This window comes from Rattus norvegicus, chromosome 11, assembly GCF_021556685.1.
Source record: "Rattus norvegicus strain SHRSP/BbbUtx chromosome 11, alternate assembly SHRSP_T2T, whole genome shotgun sequence".
In the NCBI taxonomy this organism is placed as follows: Eukaryota; Metazoa; Chordata; class Mammalia; order Rodentia; family Muridae; genus Rattus; species Rattus norvegicus.
The window spans coordinates 82,929,805-82,954,319 of record NC_141544.1 but is presented as its reverse complement, the minus strand read 5'-3'; the positions used below and the strand labels follow the sequence as shown (position 1 = coordinate 82,954,319).

Below are 24,515 nucleotides of genomic sequence, written 5' to 3'. Positions count from 1 at the left end.
AGTATGCTGGTTAAGCCATCACCTACCACTGACAACCCATCTCCTTTGATACCGTGTCTGCAAGTGAAATGGTGCCCTCCCACCTCTGAGGAACGAGCCTCCCGGCTCTATCTTTGTCCCACCCAGGTGTCTTGCCTGAAGGTTTGTCTGTGTAGCACATGGGTGTGTTTGCCCATGGAACAGAGAAGAGGGCACCAGGGACCCTGAAACTAGAGTTACAGACGGCTGTGGGCCATAGTGTGGGTGCTGGGAACAGAACCCCAGACCTCTGGAAGAGCAGTCAATGCTCTTAACTGCTGAGTCATCTCTCCAGCTCTGTCTCCTTATTAGCTACCTCATTGAAAGTTAATGTATCTATCTCCCGATCAACTTTCCTTTGAGGTGTTACAGAAAACCTGTTCTTTGATCTAACAGCTAACACCTGCTCTGGATTTGATCCTGACACTCACAGGTCAGCAGCAGGCGGACACAGCTGTCTCAGGCAGGCTGGGGTGCCAGGGCGTTGAATAGGGCTGCATGCTATAACCCCGTTCTTTTTGGTGAAGAGGAAAACTTGGAAGAAGCCCAAGGAGAATGCATCTGGCAATTGATTTATTGTTCCAACTGCCTTTTCCAGCTGGGAAGATTGCCATGACGGAGAAGAATCAGCCACAGTACCCAGCACCATCCAGCACTGTGACACTCTAGGAATCCCAAGACACAAATCTATCCATTGATTAGGGATTTGCTAGAGCCAGGAGACCAGTGGATAAGACAGGGCTCAAGAGGACTGACGGTGCCCAAGCCTGACATCCAAGTCTCTGGGGAGGGAACCAAAGCAAACAGTGTGAGTGCCAGCTTGACCTCCACCACCCCATCCCTACCTATTAAAGACCGTGCTGAAGAAATGATCCAAGGCTACCTCCAGAAGTCACATCATGCAAGTAAGAAGGGACAAGATAAAGTAGAGGAGCTCTGGAGGGATGACTCGGCACTTAAGAGCAATGGATACCTCTTCCAGAGGATCAGGATCTATTCCTAGCACCCACATGGTGGCTCGCCATGTTATATGTTATGGTCTGAGGTAGATATATAACTCTAGTCTTAGAATCCAGAGCTCTCTTCTTCCTTCCATAGGCACTGCACATTCGTGGTACACAGACATACATGTGGGCAAAACAACCACATACATATAATAGCAAATAAATAAAATTTTAAAGATAATATAGAGTAAGATCCACCTGAGGCAAATTCTAGTACCAGGATAGAGGGAGCTGACCGAGGAGCTAGCTCTAGAAGTGGGGTGGACCACCTTCCACTCCATTTCAGACCCAACCATGTTTGTCTCAAAGTGTTTTTTCAAAACTCTCTGACATGGGTAGGCTGGTCTCATGACTATGGCAAGGAGAAAGTAAACAGCGAGGAGTATTAAAACCATTGTACCTTTGAGAGGAAAAAAAATGCCTGTGGTGGGAACAAGAAGCCAGGAGCTCATCCAGAGAGAGAGAGAGAGAGAGAGAGAGAGAGAGAGAGAGAGAGAGAGAGAGGCAGAGACAGAGACAGAGAGAGACAGAGAGAGACAGAGAGAGACAGAGAGAGACAGAGAGAGACAGAGAGAGACAGAGAGAGACAGAGAGAGACAGAGAGAGACAGAGAGCTCTCAGCTGGCTGCCACAAGGAGACTTCCTCAGTCAGATTTTGATGGATGCCTTTAGACCCAAGTCTGAGGATGTTACATTCATTCTCAGTCAGGCTGTCCCAGTCACCTCTGTGGGATGCTGTAAGTACCTGATTTGATGCTCTGCTGTTTATTTACTGCTTCTATTGAAATGTTGCCTGCTAATTGTTCTTTTACTTCTGCCTGCTACTTGCTTAACATGACCATGCTTTTGAAACCCAACCTATGACTGTCGTAGATCAGTCTCCAGGCTACAGAGCATTGCCACGTCCTCAGCAAAACCAACAAGCTGCTTTTTCAGAAACAGATATAATGTTTCTGTTTCAGAGGAGTGACTGTTACAGAAAGTCAAAGGGGAAAATGATACCACTGTGGGACCAAATTGGACCCCTGACACATGGGATGGCGATGAGAAGAGTCAGGAATGACAATTTCAAAAACCTCACCACATAGAAGCCTGGCACCCCACACCTGGACAGCTGGGCCCACACACAAATGCCTTCCATGGCTAAGAATGCAAGTTCAGGCCTAGGACACAAAGGTTTTTGACCCTCTGTATATTTTCTTTTCTTCTCTCTGTTGTTTTCAAAGATCATTCACTGCCCACAGTCATTTGGGAACTCATTTGTCTTGGCAGCCTCTTAGTGGAATGTAACTTTCTCCAGCTCTCAGACTTTTACACAGAAAGAAAAATGTAAAAGAGCCCTTGAAGAAGTCCAAGTGACTGCTAAGATCTTCCAGTAGACAAAGCGTTACAGTTTAACCTGTCCGTTAGTGTGGACAGAGAGTCTTCATTTGTTACAATACACCACGAACATGATGTGAATTCACTCCCTTAGTAAGTTGATAAACTTACAGTGTTGTGTCTTATGATATTAAATAGGAAACTAAAGTAACAAAGGAAACCATAAGTATAAGAGGAGGGGAAGGAGGGATGAGAAGGAAGAGGTTATACTCTTGGTAAGGAAGGTCAAAAAGAAGGGCGCATTTAATATAAGAAAGGGGTGCTCTGGATGCTAAAATGGTCCTAAGATGAAGTTGTTAGAATTTCCTTAAATGGGAAAATAGAGATAAAGACAAAGCCAGAGGCTTTAACAAGTGACAGAAGGTCCTAGTGAGTCACACTTAGATGGAAATGGTGTATGGATGGTTACATCCAGTATATGATGATTAAAGGTCATTGATTTCTAAGGTCAAAGTTCAGTACACTGAATTATCAATAAAGCCTTTTATACCAAAAGGGCCCTTATTTAAATCAATAGGGTTACCTTAAGTTACTGACCTAGTCTTAATTACATATATGTGTGTGGCTGCTAGGGGGTCTGTTCCCACATGAGTACAAGTGCCTATGGAGTCCAGAAGAGGGTGTTTGATTCCTCATGCTAGAGTCACAGACAGTAGGGCACTGGGAACCAAACTCAGGTCCTCTGCAAGAGAGTACATACTTTTTGATACCAAAGAGAGCCATCTTTGCTGTCCCATGTTGACACCTTCTCAGTTACATTTACCAAAGCTGGCAAAAGTTATGTTTATTTAAGATCATTATTTGTGGTTTTGTTTTATTTTTGCTTTGTTAGTTTTTAAACCACTGGGGAGGAAAAGAGGATGAATCTTAAAAGAAAGAAACAATCAGGATTTATTTACAATTTTTTCAATAAGCTTTATCTAAATGTTAGAAGTCCAAATGCGTAAGACTGGGTCCAGCAACTAAAGCTCTGAGGCTTGTGCTGATGAAAAGAAAAGAGACAAATGGGAGAACCAATATTGGGTGCTTGTCTTCCAAGATCAGCCAGAACCCAGGACATGATGAAGCCCCTCTACTTTAAGAAATCACCTGTCTTCTTGAACCCACAGGCTATAGAGACTCCAGAGATTGGACTCTCTTTGTTCTAACCAGTGCATACCTGCAAGGAAGAGAGTCAATAGAAAGGGTCATGCTCCATTTCCAGAGGAAGCTACACAGTGAACAAGATGGGTACCTCTAGATAGCCCAGCTGACAGAGAGAAAAATATAAAGAAGCTAGGGCTCTTTCTAAGTCCTAAGTACAACCCTATGAGTCTCAACTGACTTGATGATGATGATGATGATGGTGATGGAGGAGGAGTAACAATGAAGATGAAGAGGAGGAATAGAAGAATGTTGTTAATCTGTGACCACATACATGGTCTTAAAACGCCCATCAGAAAAGTAATCTGACATTCAACCATCCATCCAACCTCAGAAATTACTAACTAGACTCACTCGCTCAGGATTTTTAGAAGACACTCCCAATGAGAAGCAATAAAAAACCCAATGGAGCAATAAACCAATTGAGAAGTTAGATTTTCTCTTCCAGTGAGACCCAAAGGTCAACTTCAGGTAAGTAAATCTGCAGTCCACACGTCACGGCTCCCATTGTTAAATTATTATCCTCATGGTAAGTGTTTCTACAGCATTGATAACTCTCATCTGTGCCCAACAGACAAAGTCTTCCTTGGAAATCATCCTCATTTCACTCGGTGACTAATCAACTTCGTGTCTTCTAAACTCAACACATTGTTCTTGGACCATCATACCTTGCACTGGTCATTACTATTTCAATTTTGACTTGTGTCTTTGGTTTTTATTCGTGTATGACTGATGTCTTCCAGATACTAGACACTGAAACTTTTCATAATACTGCTTAGGATCTTTGGCCACCTCCTTCTGTCAAGGGCTATTGGATCACCTGAAGTTCTTGACCTTGGGCAACACACATTCACACCTCCTTAGCATGGACACTGATGAAAGACCATTCATCTAGATGAAAGCAGCCAGAGTGGTCGCTGCCCCACCCCCTAAAGGACTGTGTCACACCTGGGTTTAATTCACTGCCCTCACATGACTGCTTACAACCACCTGTAACTCCTGTCTCAGGGGATCTGACATCTGCGTGTGGTACCCAGAAATACCTGCAGTCAAAACATTATCTTAAATAAGAGAAGGAGGAGTGTAAAGGCTAGACTGACTCCGGGACAGGCTTCAAATTGGCAATTTAGGAGACTGGGCCTAAGAAGTAGGCAAGCCCAACCAGGCAAGTCAGTTACTAGAGAAATCCCCAGGTTTCAGGCAGCCAGTCAGAAGCTGCCCCACCACCTGGCCTGAAGCAAGGACAATGGGTCAGCAGCAGTTTCCAGGCTTCCCCAGCAACAGTTTCCAGTCTCCATGCCTCAGTAATGGTTATGAAATGTCCCTAGAGATGGACTCAACAGATTAATATAGAGGTAACCTACCCTAAAATTCCCCTAATGTGCTTTAAATCAGTCCTTCAAACTCACTTTGGAGTCTCCATCTTGAAATGAGAGACCCTAACCTGATGGACTTTTGCCAAATAAAAATGCTCTTTGCATTTATATACTAGTTGATATCAAATAGTATTTGGATATCATTCTTTAGTGAATCACGGACCCTTACAGGAAGAGGAGAAGAGGAGGAGGAAGAGGAGGAAAAGGAAGAAGAGGGGGAAAAAGAGGCAGAGAAGAAAAAGGACGTGGAGGAAAACAAAATAGAACTGGGTTTCAAAAAGTCCTTGAGGAGGGTTATTGTGATCAAGAGAAAAGTGCGAGTTAAACTAAATGTCCGGATGTTAGCGTTAATGGTCTGTTCCTCAGCATGAAAGGGCAAAGAGGACAAAATGGCAAACTTTGAAACACTGAAAAACATAAATAAAATACGAAATAACCTAGCTAGCAAGACAAGAGAAAGGTCAGGGATCCAAAAACCAACAAAGCTTTTCCAGGTAACTGTTGCATTTGGTTCAAAACGTATCATGTCAATTCTCCTGTATTTACACTAACTACATTCCCAAAAGGTTGTTAGAAAATAACAGAATTGAGCATCTCCTATAACACGCACGCGCACACACACACACACACACACACACACACACACACACACCCCAATTCAGACCCTGTCGTGTTTTGTCTCACTCAATGTGCCCTCTAGAACTGGCTGTCCTGGGGCAGGCTGGCCCCGCAACTCTGTGACAGGGAGAAAGGGAAACAACATAGAAGGATTGTTAAAAACAAAAAGCACTGTGCCCTTGAGAGCAGCCGAAGGTAAATGGTTTCCAACAGAAGTTACTATTGTTTATCCCACGATGTAAAAATGCCCACAGTGGGATCGGGAAGTCGGAAGCTCATCCACCTGAGAGAAAGCTCTCAACCAGGAACCCCAGCTGGCCGCCTCAATACGGGTTTCCTCATTCGTTTTCAGATTTGATGACGTCGTCTGTTTGCTCTGTCAATCATGCTATTCCTGTTGGATGTTGTGCCTGGTTTGACATTTTGCTGTCTCGTTGCAGCCTGTCCATCTGACATGTGCTATTTGTTCCTTCACGTTTTCCTTTGCATTTATTTGTTACGTGCACAATAGGCTCCATCACTAGAGACTGAGAGCATGGCTATCGGATCCCCACCGTACAGAAGACCACACGAGCATGAGTGCCTAAGTCCCTTCCCAGTGGCATGTTTTTAGCACTGGGAAAGCAGAAACAGCAAGATCCCTGGGCTCATTGGCCGGCCTGCCTAGCTGAACCTGTGAGTCTAAGTCCTGATAATAGATAGCCCTTGCCTCAAAAACAGAGTAGATAGTTCCTGAGGAATGACTCCGAAAATCATCCTCCGCCCACCACCTACATGTGAGTGTGCGTGCGAGTGCACACACACTGGCACACACACTCACACACACTCACCAACACACACAATTATGTCCAGCCAGTGACAAGAGTCCAGCTAACATGAACCCCTGAAGTTATTTGAACAAAAGGAGAGAGAGAGAGAGAGAGAGAGAGAGAGAGAGAGAGAGAGAGACTCTCTTGTTTCCCCAGCCTCTCAGGGGCCAGTAGAAGCAAGTTGGAGAAACAGGAGCCAACCGAAGCTGGGTTCTACAGTGAATTTATCCCTGTGTGGATGGATTCCATATCAATGGCTTTACACTGATACTGCCTGGTTCCCTGCACTCTCCAGATTGAAAGTCCTGTCTTCTTTTCCCATTTATTTGGGGATGAGATGACTCTTCCCTGGATGACTTTCCCCAAAAGGATCCCGCTGGGCCCTGAGCCCTGAGCTTTAGCCTGGTGCTATGGCTCCCAGCAGGCCTCTCTATGGGGGACTGGGGAGAGGAGGAGCCACGTGGGCTTTGCTTTGTGCCTGTAATGGAGCCGGAAGAGTTGTGAAACCCAGGAGATTCCACTAGGCTCTTCTGCAATAAATACTTGTTATAAAAATAAACTCAGCCTGTGATTCCACAATGAGCCACCCCCCAGAGCTGCCGGTGCTGGAAGTCATCGTCTTCTCTGGGCACAGGGCTAAGAACACAGGTCAAGCCACAGAGCGTGACATGTATTTGAACTCACACTCAAGATCCTGTGTCTCACTGAAGACTCAGATCTCCTTCACAGTTTCAAAGGAGAAACACTCTCTCACCTGCAGAGAAATACAAGGCCCCAAGTTTGAGTTAAATAAATAAAACAATAATCACCAGTATAGGGGACCAGTGACGCTAGTTATAGCAAGAGTGACGACAGACTCCATCCACGTTTAATGTGAGCCAATGGGATAGAGTTATGAAAGTGACAGTGTGGTCTTAACTGCAGCGAAGCCCCTAGAATAGCCAGAACCAGGGAGGGTGTTAACTATTCCAGAGCGGAGTGACCTAGGAAGCACATCCAGAGAAAAGACTCAGAAATGTTAGGAGAACTCAGAACTAGGGAGAGAGAATCCACAAAATTTGAAACTCCAGAGCCTGGAAAAGACCCAGAGGTACAGGACCCCTCCACCTACGTGTCTGGGAGTGATATCAGCAGGCATACTGAAGCCAACAAGGTCTTGTCTAGTCCATGTCCACGCGGAACTACGTGTGAAAAGGAGAAATCTCACAAAGTAATACATGGTATGATTTCATCTGAATAGGAGTAAGTACTCTGCGAAAAGGCTTCCCAGAGGAGGCGGCACTGAACTGACCTTGAAGGAGGAGAGCAAACCCTAAGGACAGACCGAAATAGCAACTCCATGGAGACCTGATGGTTATCAGGGCTCGTTAACCGCTAGAAGGTACGTCTCTCTGAGAATGACTTTGTTGCAGATCCACACAAAATTTTTTTTTGCCACAGCAGCAAAAATGAACTCTCAGAGCTACCAGGCCTCTGTGTTGTGCCTTTTATCACCCTGAGGCCGAGCTATCTTAGGTATCTTCTTCTCCACAGTGAACATGGCCATCTCTGCCTTGAATCAGGGCACCTGTAATTATCCACAGGAGGCCCTCGTGACATCTGGCCTATTATCATTCCGTCCTGGGATCCTCACGAGGCCCTGCCTCTCCCGGTAAACAGTAGGTCTTGGGTGATGTTCGCTTCTAGGTTTTTCATGCTCTGGGTGGGACGGTTGAGTGATGTGGCTACCCTCGAGTCCCTCATGATCCTGTAAATAACCCCAACAAATCCCTCAGCTCACCAAGCTGGTCTTCGGTGAAATCTTTGGTTTGTTGGGACCCTTTCTATCTGAGGTTAAAAGATATGCTAGATGGTTCTTTATGTCTTCCCAGAGAAAGTCTCTCCGTAGTAGGTATTAACATCTGTGGGACACGTATGTGAATGAGGACATGGGCAGTTTGCTGCCTGTGCTGCCCTGGTCCTGTCCTTCCCTGAAGAAGAGCACGCAGGCATGTGGCAATGGTTTGATGTGGGTGCCTGCAGAAGGCCCCTGTGGTTTTGAATGCTATTGACCATACGATGCTCATTAAGGCTGAGGTCACAGGTGCCCCACAACCCCCCAGAGGCAAGTTAAAGTTGCTCTCCTCTGAGGCTACAGGTCCTTAAAACCTGAGGTGTACCACTGTTCAAAGGAGCCTCTTAATCCAGTCCATCTTTTCCTTAAACGTTCTGATGAGCCTGCAGAGCAAGCATCTGGTTACCTTCCCCCTTGCCTTACAATGTACCTCACCTTCAGCTTTGTGGTGTAGGAAGGGATCTCACTTCCTAGAAGGAAAAAATAAATAAAAATCGCAAGGCCCCTGCGGTTGGGAAGGCCGGACCTGGAAATTGAGGACTCATTCGGCCCCACCTCCTTAAAGATTTATTTATTATATATGCGTACACTGTAGCTGTCTTCAGACACACCAGAAGAGGGCATCAGATCTCATTACAGATGGTTGCAAGCCACCATGTGGTTGCTGGGATTCGAACTCAGGACCTCTGGAAAGGTCCCTCTGGAAAGGGGCAAGGGCAGTCAGTGCTCTTAACCTCTGAGCCATCTCTCCAGCCCCCCCCACCTCCTTATCTTATGGACTAGAAAATGAAGGGGTGTGTCCTGGCCGGCTGGCTCCTCTTAAGACGCTCACTCCCAGGCATCTGGCTGCTTCCTTCCCCAGCAAAGCCAGCTCCTCTCAAACCTCTTACTCCTGGCCAAGTGCCAAGAGCTTCTAAGCCCTGTGACAGCATAGCATAGGAGCAGGGTGCCCGTGGTTTTCCTGTGTACAAAAGCATTCAAGAGATCAAAGCACTCGCAGCTTGATGATGCTCCTAAATGCAAATTCAAATTGCTGAGTTAAACAGCCAGCAATTTTTTTTTTTCTGGAGGCTTTCCGGAACAATTACTCAAGCAGGAATTCAACTGTGTTTGCCTTTGGCTCCCTCTCAGCCTTTTCCACTGCCTGAAAGGGGAGGGGGAGGGAGTGGCTCAACAAAGAAAATCTTAAGAGATTATTGCTAATTACAGATTTTTACCTACCCCGTGTTCCTTCGCTTCTCCAGTTAATTAAATCAAGACCAGGTGTCTGCCAGATGGGTTAGCTGCTGGCTATTGTAAGAGATTACTAGAACCCAGCAAATGAGGTAGGGCTGATGCGCTTGTTTCAGGATGGCTGCTGCTGCCTGCCATCTTTGCTGTTTCAGCAGAAATTGGAAGAGAGAGAAAGGACTCTATTTTGTCAGGATCTTAGCCAGAGCTGAGAGAGCAGGCAGGTCTCCTGTACCAGCCTTCTGGTCTGAAAGAAGTCAGATCTCCAGTTACCATGATGGGGATGTGTAACTTAGGACTAGAAGTCTGAAGGACCTCGGGTAGCAATCAGGGGCCAGTGTCCTTCTGCTCTTCTCTGGTTGACTCTCTCCCCTGTCCCCACCACCATTTAAGAAGAGAAAAATAAAAAGACAAAAGCAGAACCAGACCCTAAAAGTTCTAGGGACACAGTGCAGTGGCCTTTCTCCAACGACTCCCATCTCAGCCCTGCTATGGAGTAGAGATGTCCAGTCCCATTGCCAAGTGCAGGCAGGAGCACCCAGGATCCTGGCTGAGGCCAGTATGAAGGAAGGAGGGGCTGGGGGACCAGGCAGAAGGAAACAAAGGTCAGTTATTATTCACAAAAGACCCATTTGTTCTAGCGTATGAAACTGAACTTCTGTACAGCACTGGGCCATTCACAGAAGCCCCAAGCTCACACCCACCAACTACTCAGTTCCCGATGCTCCCTAGAGTCTGCCTTCCATCTCGAAGCTTCTGAGTCACCAGCACCGAGCCTGTCTCTGGGTGAGACGGGTGATGAGCAGCCGGGAGCGAGGCCCCAGAGCTGGAAGCCCCGTTTGCAAGCAGGCACACACTCTTTCTTTGTAACTGAAACGGAGCGACAGAGCATGAACACACATGGGTTTGTGTAACTTGAATTCCTCTCTGAAGAACCAGATCCACCTCACCTCCCCCACCGTGAATGCAACCAAAGTGTCCTGGCCTTGGAGAGCTGGGAAGAATGACTCAGCTATATTTGGCAGCTGATAGTCATGGCATGCTACTCTCTGGGGGAACAGAAACACGCTATAGGTAACAATTTGGTCTGTTCAATTAAAAACGAAAAGCAAACAAAACCACAACAACAAAACAAAATCAACTTTGCTTTCTCAAATCCATTCATTTCCCCGAGATCTCTTGGTCTTGTAACTTTGTTACAGTCTTTGGGCCCAGGTTTACCTCTTCAGATTGGGTCAAGGAAGGGGAGTGCAGCGGGCAGCAAGATTCGTGAGGTTCAACAGGTAAACACTCATGTGTTGTATGTCTGAGAGTCCTATTCCTCCATTGTTCTTGGCCTGAGACAATGCCCTGGGGACATTCTCTGTTCCCAAAGAAAGTTATTTTCTTCCTGGGTTCATATACCAGAGGAACATTTTTAAAATACACCAACATCAGGGGGTGGGGAGGTAATTAGTAAAATGTTGCTACAAAAGCATGAAGCTCTGAGTTTGATCCAACACATACCTAAAAAGTCAGGTGGGGTGGTGTGCTTGTAATCCCAGGGCAGCAGAGGAAACAGCCTAGCCTAACTGTGGAGTCCCAGACCAGTGAGAGATTCTCCCTCAAAAACAGCGATGGGTCCTGAGGAACAACCCTGGAGGTTGACCTCTGACCTTCACATGCATGTGAGCTTGTGTGCACACCAAGAACACACATACATGTGCACACACACACACACACACACACACACACACACACACACACAGACAAATATTGCAAAGAGAGGCTGGAGTATGGGCATGGGAAACTCATCTACAGGCGAGCCTTCTGTGCAGTCACAGCTAAGAATTGCTGGCCTGGAGGAGGCTTGCCCTGGCCCAGGGGAAGTGGATGTCTGGCTCAGCTGCCTCTGACATGGCCCCTCCAAGATTTCTTCTGGGACCTACAAGTCTCTGAGCTATGGCAGCTCTTCCAAGCAGCCTTAGCCACACTCCAGGCTCCCTGGGTGGATTTTCAACAGAATTCCTTATCAACTCCCAGGGGCGTACAGACACAGTCCCTGCTATGGCACTGACACTCCTAAGTTGGTGTAGGGAATCTGAGTGGTCAGACCCTGAAACTGAACAAGGCACGAAAGAATCCTGACCTGTGGAACACATTCTCCCACCCAACTGAAGGGAAGAGGAAGGTTTGTGCCTCTGTAAGCTGACCCTTCTCTTCTCTCTACTGCTTCTCCTGGGGTGAGGAGAAACAAAACAAGGGATGCCTCATGCTCACCCTCTTACTGCCCTGCTGGCTTTTGAGCTTGTCACTTTGGGGACTCGCAAAACTCTAATTTGACAGTGAGATCTGAGCAATGGCAACTACGAATCCTTCCCCCCAAAATGTTGAACTTCCTTCTGCACACACACACATACACACACACACACACACGTTTGCACAAGCACCTACACACACACAGACAGACAGACAGACACACACACCACATCACACACACACAGAGGTATGTATACACACACACAGAGGTAGTATACACACACACATTTGCACAAGCACCTACACAGACAGTTAGTCAGACAGACAGACAGACACAGACACCACATCACACACACACAGAGGTATGTATACACACACACACACGTTCTCGAAAGCACCTACACGTACAGTCAGTTAGACAGACAGACACACATGTTCTCGAAAGCACCTACACACAGTCAGTCAGACAGATAGACAGACAGATAGATAGACACACATACACATTCACACAAGCACCTACACACACACACAAACATTCTCACAAGCACCTACACACACACAAACATTCTCACAAGCACCTACACACACACAGTCAGTCAGACAGATACACACACACACACACATTCACATAAGCACCTACACACACACACACACACACACACACACCTCTACACACATATATACATACATACATATAGACAGACACACACACATACCCCTACACACATACATACATACAGACACACACACATACATACATATAGACACACACACACCCCTACACGCATACATACATACAGACAGACAGACACACATACCTACACACCCACACACACACATACATACATACATACAGACACACACACATACATACAGACACACACATACATACACACACACACACGCACACACACAGCTTCTCACGTGCATCTCACCTACGGTGAACAGGAGGCCCCATAGAAACAGGACTTAAGGAACATTCCTGAGAGCATTTTAAACGTTATCCCCACCCCGTGCTAAGACTCAGCACTTTACCTGGAGCCATGACATGCACAGCCGCACTCTGGCTCACAGCATTTTCAAGGCAGGTAGAGCATGGATGCTCTGTTACCTCATAGTTGAGTAATGAGACAGAAGACTAGGTGGCTCCCCTTGGGATGCTGAGGAAGCTGAAAGTGGGGTCCAAGGGTTCTGAAAGTGGATCTTGAGTTTTTATATATGAGCTCATCTCAATTGGTTTAAAAACCTTCTAGCCAGTCTGTTAGTCTATGGAGAGTCCAGAAATCTTTAGCCCAGCTATGGGATCTGAGAGATGTGTGGCCCACCTCTTTCTGAAGCAGGCACGCTGGGCTTAGTCCCGGCTTGTCCAACGCCCACCATCCTCACTCAGACTGTCTGTCCTACCAGTCTCTGCAAACATGGAGAGCGGGGGCTTATCTCTTCCTCTCATGCTGTCTCCTACCCTGCTCCACTCCCCTGCCCAATTGTCTGTGGCCCAGCAGGCCTTTATCTCAGCCCACTGGCCCTGCTCTGTAGTAGTACCAACACCACTGAGTTGTCATGGCTTCCCAGAGCTGGGCCTGCTTTCCACAGGCAATTAAGAGCCCACAGTGAGTCAGCAGCCTGGCTGGGCCTGGGCCTGAAGCCTAGACTCTTGGCTAGACCTCTACCAGATGGGGCATTCCCATCCTCCCAGCCCTAAGGCCATCATCTGCCCCCACATTGAGCACTCAGGACTCCAGCGTGTCTCCCTACCCCCGCTGCAGCTCTGACGTCTCAGCAAATACCCTTGCTGTGGAGGGTTGGCAAGGGGAGCCAAACACAGAAACTTGTAGTTGTGAGGAAAGTGGCGTTCCGGAAGCCTGAGGGTATGAAGTGTGGGTACCTCCTCTCCTGGCTGTGACCCTCTGGGTTCTAGGAGGGAGAGCTGAACAGCCTCCAAGAAACAACCACACATCCTAGGTGCCCACACTTTTGTGAATCACAGCTACTGTATGGGGTGCTGAGTCACTCTGGGGAGAGAATTTAGGGCCTATTTTAAGAGGATTTGTCAGGGTACTGAAACCCTAAGTGCTTAGTAATTTAACTGCCAAAAATAGGTATTGGTTTAGGTCTCAGTGCAGGCTAGGCTGCTCCTTTGATGGCTGTCATGGTACATACAGTCCTGAGCTTGTACAGTGGGGTCTGGCACACACAGGGCAGCTTCCAGCCACCACTGCCAGAGTTTGAGCCATACCTTTACCTCAAGAAGGGTGGCAGGGCAACTTCAGAAGGGGTCAAGTCCGAACAACAGACATTGAGTCTTGGCACCATCTACTCTGAGTCACTACTGTCCCCATTCATGGGAAGAGAAAAAAAATCTGGTGCCTGGGATTAACTGATTTGAATTTCTAACTTTTTAGCAATCCAAAAAACTTGAAGTTTCTCCTTAGTGGAACAGATCTCCTGACCCTGCCTTTACCCAAGACTCATTCACTGAGCTTGAGCTCAGAAGCACCTTAAAGATCCATTTATCCAACCAATGATGAGCAAACACACAGCCAGGGTAGGGTGAAACTTGTCCGGTTCACAGAGCTGCACCCCAGGTAGCCATCCCTGGAGCGAAGGGTGCAGAGAGGGATGAGACACTGGCTCCCAATCAGGAGGCTAGCCCTTACTCCAACAGCAGTTATAGACATTAAGTGGTCAAGAGGGCCATAAGACGTTGAACAGAAGTTTCAGCAAGGCAAAGACACAGATCCCTCCTGCACAAGGACTCAGGACAGCTGTCAGGGAAAAAAACACTGGAACCAGTTCTCCAAAGCTGGGCTGGGTGTGGCTCCCTAGAGGCACGAGGAAGGGAAGAGGGTTGTGTTCATAAAAGCAGAAGCTTGAGTTAAGTCACAGAGATGGGATGCCTGGGGGATGTCAGGTAGCTGGACAATTACATAGGAGGTTAGAACAGAATGACAGTCATGGGATAGGAAATAGGTTAAAGGCCAGATGAGGGGAGTCTAGAGGGCCACAGTTAGGAGTCTGAACTGGATCAGCATCATTGTTATCCAAAGGCACCAGGTGGCAACGGGCCAAACATTTCACCGAGAGAGATTCTTAAGTACTGCACAGTCTGCAAGTTTCCTGGAGCTTGGAATTGAGGAGAAAGAATAAAATTATAGGCAGATATTAAAGACATGTATTAAAAGCACACATAAATCAAAACCTATTTAACACACGAGTGTCTAAGTGTGAATAGAGAATAAATCCATTTAATGGACTTGTGGAGGAAGAGGACATCTGGGCAGTCGCTCCTAGGATGACCTCAGCCTTCCCTGCGCCTTGCAGCTCTGAGAAAGGTTCCTGTATTAATCAGGGTTCTCAGAGTCACAGGACTTCTGGAATGTCTTGGTATATTAAGGGAAATTACTGGAATGATTTACGGTCTGTAATCCAACTAATCCAACTGTGGATGTGAAGTCCTAGGATCTAGTCATTGCTCAGTCCCGTGAGTCTAGGTGTTACAGCTGGTCTTCTGTAAAAGCTGGAATCCTGAAGAAGTGGGTTCCAACAGATGTGCTGGCAAGTAAGTGCAAGCAGACAAAGAGAGAACCTTCCTTCTTCCATTGTCCTTATGTGGGCCTCAGCAGAAGGTGTGGCCCAGATTAAAGGTATATACCACCAGACCTGGAGCTAAGCTTTCTTTACTTGGAGTTGTTCTGTGTCAGGTTGGCCTTGAAGTCAGAGATTTGCTTACCTCTGTCTCCTGGGATTAAAGGCATGTACCACTTTGTCTGGGCCTTATTTTTTCATATGCCTCAAGATCTGGACCACAGGTATGCCATCCATTTCTGGATTGTAGTTCACTCCCAATGTAGTCAGATTGACAACCAGGAACAGCCATCACAGTTCCTAAGAGTGAAGTTCAGTCTTAATATTAGACAATTGGCTTAGTGTGGGTTTGACTCTTAAATGGCTGGTTTCTGAGCCTGTCCAGTTCCATGAGCCTCCCATCCATTCTCTTTTATGTCAGTCCTCTTGTGTTTTCAACCCTAGGTCCATTGTTTGCAGCGTGGAGGGGAAATGGGAGAGGAGGCTACTGGCTACAGCTTCGGGGGTTACCCACTGAACAGGTTGGACCTGAGCTCTAGACCTTCTCCTGTCAAGCTGAAAAGAGGGGTGTCCATGAAGGAAGAGGCGCTTTTTCTAATTCACACAAAGACTTGTGTGGCCCTAATGGTTAAGGAGTGAAGCAGCTGCTGTGGGAAGATGTACTCCAGCTCTCCCCCCTGCCCTTCTTCCCTCCATGGGTCATCGGAAACACTCCATTCAGGTGTCCCTGGCCAGGTGCCAACACGACAGTGACTGTGACCCACCCAGCTCCCTTCACTGCATTCCTTGTTCACTTCTGCAACATTAGGCCAGAGCCACACACTGTAAACACCCACTGGGTCGTGCCCTCACCTCAGACACACTTCTTTCTGTCTTCCCTGGCACACTGTCGAGCACAGCACTCCATGCTCCCACACAGTGTGAGAATTGGAAGCTCCTGGGGTCAGCAGGAATTCCCTCCTACCCTGTCAAGACTGACAGGAGCTACCAGACAGTTTCAGCTTTCAAATGACAGCCCCAAAGCCTCCAGGCAGCCCTCTTCACTGCAGTAGGCCTTGGTCAAGCCAGCAATGACCTGTTCTTGTTGAACACGGTTGGGTAGTGTGATGTCAGTGTTGGTTCAGGTTCTGTGCCCTATTGTCCTGTAGATCTCTAGGCAAGAAGGGAAAAGGGAAAAGGAACAATGACGGAGAGCTATTTCTTTTATCCCTCACTCATCTGCCTACATCAGGAAGGTAAGCCCCGGGAGAGGAACCTCGTGGCTAGACATTAGCCTTTCTTTGCCCTGCTCCTACCCTCAGGTCCTGACTCCTGGACTAGCTTCCTGGTGGTGGGCTACATGGGTCTTTTGAATGTTGCTCCTTGAGCATGGCTCCTGACTTCCTTCCTCAAAGTCCACCACTTAGATTCTAGGTAGCTAGTGCTAAGTAGCCATCCTGGATCGGTCCAGGGCCTCCAGCACTGTGCCTTGCCCTGAACTTCAGCCTCTAGAGCCCTGTCTCTGTTCTCTAGTTGCTGGTTTTGTCAGTCAGTGTCCCAGATAAGTCCCTGGCCTCCCTTTGAACTGGTAAGACGGAGGCACAAAAATAAGGAGGCTCGCTCCTCTGGCATGGCTTGGCCTCATAACTGCTTACTTTCTCTTAGTGGATCATTTGCATTCAGGGGGCAGAGCATATGTCTTTTTCATCTCTGGATCTGTTAACACAGAGTCCAATTCAGGGCCCTCAGCAAGGTAGAGGCTTAGGAATGAATGATGAGTGAATGAGTGAAGAGGGACCCTCAGCAAGGCAGGATGATGAATGAATGAATGAATGAGAGGGGCCCTCAGCAAGGCAGGATAATGAATGAATGAATAAATAATGAATGAATGGGATGCTCAGCAAGGCAGAATGAATGAATGAATGAATGAATGAATGAATGAATGAGTTGTTGAGACAAGATGTTGGCACAAGGAAGCAGGGGTATAAAATGGCCTGCATTGAAGGTTTAACTGAGAGAATTTGATCTGGGTGAGCGGTCAGTAGAAATGTGGGGGGAAACACAAACAGAGAGGCTTCTGAGAAAAGGTGACAGAGCCATGGGCAGTCACTCTGGGGACATGCAATGGGACTGAGTTTGGTCCTGGACTTTTTTGAAGTGTCAGTTGTATAACCATGGCAACTGAACAACTAACTATTGACACCAAGGACCAAGGCAACAGAAACCACAGTGGTGGGGAGCACAGGAGAGCATTCTCCCAAAGACTGGTCGCCGCACCTCCTGGCTGTGCGTGGCAGAACAGAGGCCTCGCTCTCTCCTGCCTCAGAGTTTCCGAGAGGAGGACAATTCCTAGTGTGTTCTAGGCACCGTGTGCCCTATGCGCTACGTAAGCCACACATTCCGAACCTACTGACCATCTAGACCACATGGGAAGGAGCTTCCTGCCGTGATAAAAACATCCTTTACAGGAGGTGGTCCCATGGCCTCCCACATGCTTCTGGAACAGTTGACACAGCTAGCACAGTCAGGAGGCTGAATATTTGGCTTTTATAAATTTATTTAAGTGTAAGTATAAAGGCCAAAAGCCACTCTACTAGAAAAGCAGGTCTCTTCTAGTCTTGGCAAGTCATATGTAAGAAAACCAACAAAGTGATTTTTCTCAACAAAATCATCTCCTCTAAGATGTGAAACAATGTCCAAAAATTCCCTTTCCATGTAACTGTCTAACTGAGACCATGTGGACTACGCAGGAACCCTGATGTAGTTAGAATTTAAGGTCTGAGTGACAAGAACGATCTTTTCAAGAATAGAGGTTTTGGGTAAACATTCATACTAGTTTCCTTTGGGTGTTTTGTTTCTGTTATTTCATTTTTTAAAAAGATTTATTTATTTTATGCATAAGAGTACACTGTCGCTGATTTCAGACACTCCAGAAGAGGGCATCAGATCCCATTACAGATGGTTGTGAGCCACCATGTGGTTGCTGGGAATTGAACTCAGGACCTCTGGAAGAGCGGTCAGTGCTCTCAACCGCTGAGCCATCTCTCCAGCCCCCTATTTCATTTTTGTTTGTTTGTTTGTTTGTTTGTTGCTGCTGTTGCTTTAGAGGGGGTCTCATTCTGTGGCCCATGCTGGCATGGAGTTTACCATATAGCCCAGCCTGGCCTCCAAATCAGGGGAATCCTGCCTTCCCAGTGCAAGGACTACAAGCCTGAGCCACCATTCCCTGTGACCTAACTTCAGCTACCAACTTGACACAGCCTAGAATCACCAGGGAGAGTCTCAGCTGAGTTATTGCCCGGATCAGATTGGACTGTGGCATGTCCTTAAGAGACTGTCTTGATTGATGGCTGGCGTGGTAGGGATCAGCCCACTGTAGGTGGCACCATTCCTAGGCAGGTAACCTGGGTCGTATAAGAAAGCTAGCTGAGGGGCTGGGGATTTAGCTCAGTGGTAGAGTGCTTACCTAGGAAGCACAAGGCCCTGGGTTCGGTCCCCAGCTCCGAAAAAAAGAACCAAAAAAAAAAAAAAAAAGAAAGCTAGCTGAGCATGGATCAGGGAACAAAACCGTGAGCGAGGCGGTAAGACTTCCTTCATCGTTTCTGCTTCCTCCCTGCCCTGGCTTCTCAGTGAAGGAGCATGACCTGCAAGTGTAGATAGACCAACCCTTTCTTCCCCTAAACTGATTTTGGTGAGAAGGTTTTATCAACCACAACACAAAGGAAACGAGAACACCCAGCCTGCATTGCTCTTCAGTGTTAGGGCCAACTTGATTATTCTTTAGGGAGTCAGATGCTTGTTAATAGTAACGATAATCAACAATGATATTTTTTTTTCCCTTTTCTTTTTTTCCGGAGCTGGGGACCGAGCCCAGGGCCTTGCGCTGGCTAGGCAAGCGCTCTACCGCTGAGCCAAATCCCCAACCCCCAACAATGATATTAATACAATAGATAACTCTGACCAAGTGCCTATCCCGTGCTCATCTATTACTGCATAAACAATGGTGTAAAACAATAAGCATGTATGATGTCACAGCACTTCTGAAGGCTGGGAATTGAGGAGTGATTTGGCTATGCAAGCCTGGCCAGAGGCTGGGGCTGCAGACTTCTTTGAGGCTGACTGGAGCTATGGTATCCATTCTCAAATGCCTTACAGGAGGCCTCAGTTTCTTATCACATGAACCTTCCAAAGGGCTGCTCGCAGCATGGCAGTGTCTTCCCCACAAAGAGAGAGTGACCAAACAGGAAGTCTCAATATTTTCTAAGACCTAGCTTTGAAAGTGATATTCTACCTCTTTGCTGGATTCTGTTGGCCACACCGTTCAACCCGAACACCATGAAGGAGGTCAGATGCAGGTGTACATCAGGAAGCAAATTCCAGGCCACCATTTAATAGTTCACTGTCACTACTTCATATTTACTGTGATGGTTTGTATAGGCTTGGCCCAGGGAGTGGCACTATTAAGAATGGCCTTGTTGGACTAGGTGTGGCCCCGCTGGAGTAGGTGTGTCACTCGTGAGTGTGGGCTTTAAGACTTTAAGACTGGCCTGGAAGCCAGTCTTCTCCTGTTTGCCTTTGGATGAAGGTGTAGAACTCTCAGTTCCTCTAGCCCCACGTCTGCCTGGATGCTGCTATGTTCCCGCCTTGATGATAATGTACGGAACCTCTGAGCCTGTAAGCCAGCCCCAGTTAAATGATGTCCTTTTAAGAGTTGCCTTGGTCATGGTGTCTGTCCACAGCAGTGAAACCCTAACTAATACATATACTACCCATCTCATCCTCACAAAACTAGCAAGGAGAGATCAATATTATCCCCTTTCCTTAGCTAATTAGGGCTCAGAAAGGGTGTGTGACTTCCTAAGGCCTCTGAGATGATGGGCAAAGAGCTGTACCTCCTTTCCCTGACGACTATCAGACCTGTGAGTGCGCACTGACCACCCCACTGCTCGTTCCACTGGGGTTTCTCCTGGTTCACTGCCTCAAGATGGATGCCCATGCTGCTAAGTCTCCACCAGGAAATGTGCATCTCACATTTGTACTTCATGACCCACTCCTAAAATCAAGACAAGAGGGATGAGACAGGGGTCGGGGATTTAGCTCAGTGGTAGAGCGCTTGCCTAGCAAGCGCAAGGCCCTGGATTCGGTCCCCAGCTCCGAAAAAAAGAAAAAAAAAAAAGAGGGATGAGACAGGAGGATTATAAAGTCCATGGATAAACTGGGCTACATAATGGGACGAGAGAGAGAGAGAGAGAGAGAGGATAGATAGATGATGGATGGATAGATGATGGATGGATAGATATATGGTAGATAGAGGTGTATATCTATATATAGATACATATATGTATATATAAATATAGATACAGATACATATATGTATAATAACTCTAATATGACAAAATAGAAATAGGTAGAGAGAAAAGTGGCGTTAGAAAAATCCCATATAGTCAACTAAAAGTGCTTTTTAGTATTGAAATGTTACCAAAGGGCTGGTCCTATGATACCTCAGAGCGGTGGAGTTCTCACAGTTCAGCCATAACCAGGAACAGGGCACAGCAAACACTCCTCATCCCCCAGCTCCCTTGAGGAGCCTGTGACACTCCTCATTGTGTGGCCAAGCTACGGTGCCTCACTGCAGTCTGTCCAGGATGCTCTACCATGTACCCCCATCTGGGTAGCGTGTAAACAACAGACTTCTCCAGGTTACAAAGGCTGGGAGGTGAGTTTGGGGATGGGAGAGATAAACATCCAAAGCGTCACCCGTGTTTTCCGCCTTGCACAGAGTAGGGTAGACCACTTCTAGGGGACACTATGAAGTCTGACAGCTGAGGGCAGGCTGGAGGTTTTCTCTGTTCTGGGGACTGTTTGGTCCCCTGTGCCACAACAGGTGCGTTCATTCCTACTGCTTGGGGTTTTCCTTTCCAGGGGGAAATAAAGGGCCAGACATAACGCTCTTCTGGGATCAGTGTTTTCAGGTACAACGCTGCAGTGCCACATGCCTACCTAGGCTTTGAATCATGGACCTGGGCTGGGGTTGTGGTTACAGCACACAATCCTGAAGAAATCACTGGTCTCTGTGGTCCCAGGGCTGTCCGCTGGAAGGTGCATGGGGAGGAAGCAGTTTGATGGTGCACGGGGAGGAAGCAGTTTGATGGTGCATGGAAGATGTTTTGCCTGCCACAAAAAGGGGAACGACAGTGAGCGTCGGGCTGATAAAGAGTCAGGCAAGCTGTGGACAGTGCTGAAGCTTCCACCGTGGATTTGACTCTGTTGTCCCTCTATACCCTAGCCTCACATAGCTCACACTCTGGCGGACTGACCCTAGTGAGCACCCTCGAGCTTGTGTTGACTCACATGGGTAATGAGAAGAGGGATGCGGTTATCTTGTGAATTTACCTGGGCTCATTTCCTAATCTACAGATGGGCTGTGGTTTCTCTGATGTTGATAGTTCACACAACAATGTCTACTCTGAGGGGCCAGCACCACTGGGATGGCTTCTTTTAAAAGAGTCTCCATCCTTTCCAACAGAGAAAGAGAAACACATCTCAGGCCCCAAGCATAGTGCCCTTCTAGGCCAGCAACAGAGCTGGCCCCCAATGGTAGAGTCCAGGGATAAAGAAAGGCTCCTGAACCCCTAGGAGACAGGAGTAGACCAACATGCCTCCAGGGGTAGAGCAGGAGCCTTGGCTGTGATGGGTAAGTGAAGAGAAATGAGAAACAATAGGGGAATATAAAACAGAGAGGACCAGGACCAGGACTTCCCCCAGCCCTCTTAGAACTTGAGGTGATCCTGTCATTGAGGTTAATCTTTGAGGTGATCCTGCCTTTGAGGGCTTCTAGAGGTGCTGTGTTGAAACCAGAGCAGCTTGTCCAGAAAGGCATTTTCCGGTGACCATGTCTCTCTTTGGAGAGCAAGGCTGGCTGGTTATTCAGCTCTCTGCTGTATGAGAGGCATTCCTGAAGCCTCGTGGATGGCATGTGCCGATGGGCACAGCATTGGGAAGGGTGGCACTGTTCTGCTACATGGCTGGCTATTCCCCATGTTCACAAAAGGCCAGCAGAGGCCCGTCAGGCTAGATTGGTCCAGTGTGGCATAGCTCTCAGTCTCTGGCAGGTTCCCCAGTGCACCCTTGGACACAGTTATGTCCTGCTCTGTCAGACTTGGCTGTGATGGACCACAGGAGCCTCATCTTTGTCCCAAGAGAAGCTGTGAGGAGAGTTTGAGCTCTTCTGCTCTGCCTGTTGAGTAGGCCCTGGATTAGAGGGCTGGCCGCTGTCAACCGCAGCTGAAGCCCAGCTGCCCCTGTAAGTCTGCCTGGCCCACTTTTCAAAGCGTGTCTTCCAAACATGATCCTCCACTCGCTGCTGAAAGCCAAGAACCAAGTTCAGCACGAAGATTTCTGGGTGCAACTTCTATGTCTTCAGCCGAGCCACTGGTTTATTCTGTCTGCCCCTAAGTCTAACTTCTCCCTTGAACGGCTTTTCCCTACGTGTTCAGCTTGCCTCTCACCTCCCCCGCCTCTCTCTGGTCCCCCTCAGACCTCCAGCTCTGGACAGCTGTCTGCAGGCCCCTCTTCCTTTGTTTATGTCTCGTTTGCTTTCCTGTCTGTATTTGTATGTGTCTCACTTCGAGTTTCTGTCCCACTCCCCCCGCCCCCACCCCTTTTCTTAAGGTGTCCAGGAAAAGAGACCAGCAGGAATAAAGCCCTCCCAGGGCTCCCCAGAACAAAGGAGGGTGAACTGCCAACCTAGGTCCACATCTCATCTCTCCACTCCGAAAACCTCCCTTCTGGCCACAGTAGGAAAGGATCTAGCAGTAAGTGTTCCAAGCACGTATAGTAAAGCTCTTTGCTCTCCAAGCATCACCCCAGGGGACAGTGGGAAGAGATACACGGTGTCAACTAATCCTGAAGAGCCTAGGCTGGAGAAATGACTTAGCAGTTAGAGCACCTGATGCTCTTCTAGAGGACCCAAATTTAGTTTCTAGTGTTAGGAGGCACACACACACACACACACACACACACACACAATCACATGCACTCTCACACACACACATACACACATACACACACATTCATACTCACACTCACACACACACATACACACACAAACACAAATACACACAGAGACACACACACATATACACACCACACACACCTACACACACACAGACACACACATATACACACCACACACACCTACACACACAGACACACACGCATACACACACACATACACACACATGTACACACACAACGCCACACACACTCACACACAGACACACACACGTGTACACACACATGTGTACACAGAGAGAGAGAAAGAGACAGACAGACAGACAGATAGACAGACAGGGTATTCTGAGGAGGTTCTTTTGAGTGACAGGAAAGACCTTCAGAAACCAGAGTCTGAATCATAGGTCTCCGTTTTCTATACATGAATGAAGTAGGCTGGGGCTGAGGGATTAACAAAGAACAAATAAGAACATACCCGAAAAATCTATGCAGGGCCTAGAACCTGGGAAGCTTTTGAAAGGAAGCTGGAGCCAGTACTTTTAACCATAGCTACCTGTAGCCAAGATACCACATATACCCCAGCTCCCTAGCAACCAAAGTGTGAGTCAGAGACATAATCATGGCCAGCCTACAGGGGTCCTAGGTAAGTAGTCATTACCTCATTTTGTAGACAGAGAAACCGAGGCCCCGAAAGGCTCAGTTGCTTGCCCAAAGGTGTGCAACTGAGATTACAGCCTAGAGCCGTCAGACTCCAGGCCAACCTGCTTCCCCAATGCCACACTGAGGAAACAGCACACAGGGATGGTTCTTTTCAAACCCAAGCATCCTTCCTGTGGGTGGATCAAAACATAGAAACTGTTGGACATAATTAAGCATCAGGTTATGCTGACCTCCCCTGCCTGCCTTCCAGGCAGCAGGTGGCTTCTGAAGCATGCCCCAGAGCAGCGCAGTTCCAATTAGCCCAAGTAGCAGAAGCTCACGGTGATGCCTGTGGGTGTGCTGGCCAGTTTTTTTGTCAACTTGACACAAGCTAGAGTCATCTAGGAAGAGGAAACCTCAACTGGAAGAAAAAAAATCCCTCCATCAGATAGGCCTGTACGCAAGCCTGCAGTGCATTTTCTTGATTAATGGCTGCTATGGAGGGACGAGCCTACTTCAGCCCTGAGGTGTATAAGAAAGCAGGCTGAGCAAGCGATGGAAAGCCAAACTGGTAAACATCATTACTCCTTCATGGCCTCTGCTTCGGTCCCTGCCTTGAGTTCCTGCCCTGACTGTCTTCCATGATGGA

At 47.6% G+C, this 24,515-nt stretch overlaps 1 long non-coding RNA gene across 6 annotated transcripts in view; it reads right to left on the bottom strand.

Moving 5' to 3' along the window:
* LOC148002642 (uncharacterized) overlaps window positions 1-24,515 on the bottom strand; it is a 71,165-nt gene that overhangs the window by 29,202 nt on the left and 17,448 nt on the right. The window contains exons 3-5 of one of the 6 annotated variants that reach the window (XR_015633099.1): window positions 21,215-21,385; window positions 16,088-16,387; window positions 15,381-15,535 (exon numbers count right to left, since the gene is read on the bottom strand). The exons of 2 other annotated variants lie outside the window; for them this stretch is intronic. This is a non-coding gene — a long non-coding RNA (uncharacterized LOC148002642). Of the gene's footprint in view, window positions 1-14,799; window positions 15,536-16,087; window positions 16,388-21,214; window positions 21,386-24,515 lie in introns of those variants that run through there. 3 more of the 6 variants (XR_015633100.1, XR_015633098.1, XR_015633096.1) reach the window with 3 other exon arrangements.